The sequence below is a fragment of the Hyalella azteca genome, unplaced genomic scaffold (genome assembly GCF_000764305.2).
Source record: "Hyalella azteca isolate HAZT.00-mixed unplaced genomic scaffold, Hazt_2.0.2 contig14852, whole genome shotgun sequence".
NCBI lineage: Eukaryota > Metazoa > Arthropoda > Malacostraca > Amphipoda > Hyalellidae > Hyalella > Hyalella azteca.
The window spans coordinates 1-1,284 of record NW_025944723.1 but is presented as its reverse complement, the minus strand read 5'-3'; the positions used below and the strand labels follow the sequence as shown (position 1 = coordinate 1,284).

The 1,284-nt window shown below is 37.5% G+C and overlaps 1 long non-coding RNA gene across 1 annotated transcript; it reads right to left on the bottom strand.

Moving 5' to 3' along the window:
* Nucleotides 1–512: 512 nt before the first annotated feature.
* Nucleotides 513–1,261, bottom strand: LOC125179068. The gene is made up of 3 exons (XR_007157138.1): nt 1,211–1,261; nt 965–1,025; nt 513–570 (listed from the first exon to the last, which is right to left on the bottom strand). It is a non-coding gene; the product is annotated as an uncharacterized LOC125179068 (long non-coding RNA).
* Nucleotides 1,262–1,284: the final 23 nt, after the last annotated feature.

The window sequence follows — 1,284 nt, the reverse complement described above, 5'->3', positions numbered from 1 at the left end:
TGTCCATCTTCTGCAAGTCCGCGGCCAACAAACTCGTATGCGACTGCCGCGCCTGCAAATTACCTCCACATGATTTACAGACAATAATTAATCACTAAAAAATATTTATGAGCCAGGCTGGAGAACAGAACCCACCAATCCGTTTCTGCAAGCCATGCCTGCTAGCCTTAGTATCAGCATAATTTCGAATAATTACTCAAGAAAGAAGATTGATGAAGAGAAGGAAGGATGTAGATTTAACCTCGTGCAGGTGAAAAAGCTTTTGTGTGGCAGTTGCAGCAACTGAAATGATAAGTAACCAGTCATTTCAAGTGCATGTAGACTCTATTGTTCTTTGTTCATATAATAGATATTGCATCTAACCATGATCATATTAGGTAAAATGGATAAATCGCAGAAACTTCAAGCTACAACCCTAAAAAGTATACATACATTTTGCTAAAAGATTACAGATATTCTTGTGGCTGAGTTCTGGAGTTGCTATGCGTTTATTGACCTTGGCTTGCCGGCATGGAAGAGGGCCGATCCCTCGGCCTTCTCGAAGATGATGGGCGAGTTGGGGTTGAGGACCTGTAGCGGTCCAGTTTAATATTTAAGATTTTTGTATTAATAAATAAAAAAAATTTAGAAATTTAGAATTAGATTTAATTGTAATATTAAGATTTGTTTATATCTGAACGTAACCACAGCTGAATACGACAATAGCCAACTTCATTCCAGCTTTTAGTATTTTTGATACATTTCACTAGAACCTCTTATTAGAGTAAGTACTAATGTGTTGCAGCAGTCATCCTGTACTAATTACTTTGTTTAATAGATAATTTGATTTATACTGTTTATAATCGTTTCTATGTATTTGTATTTATGTAACTTGTAACAATCTGTTATTTATACAGGGTTCAATACTGAGACCAGAAAAAGCGTCTATTAATTCCCTCAATCCTGATCGTGAGATGCTTTAGACCCAAAGTCCAGCTTGCGGGGCTCCGACTTCTTGCCGCTTGCCATTGCGTCCATGTCCAACGCTGCACAATGTTATTTATTATATTCATTATAATAATTTATGTTTTGAGACCCTATGGATGTTTCAATCACAGCCAGTTGAAATAATGAAGTGTAATCCTGTACTTATAATCTAGCTGACAGGAACAAATGACAAACAAAACACACTGCTAGACAAAAAGTATGGAAACAAAAGCAGCCAACAAACCTCCTTGTTAAGCTCAAGAAGGATCTGCTTGCGCTGGATGAAGACAGCAACAATGCCTGCCGCCTGGTTAAACT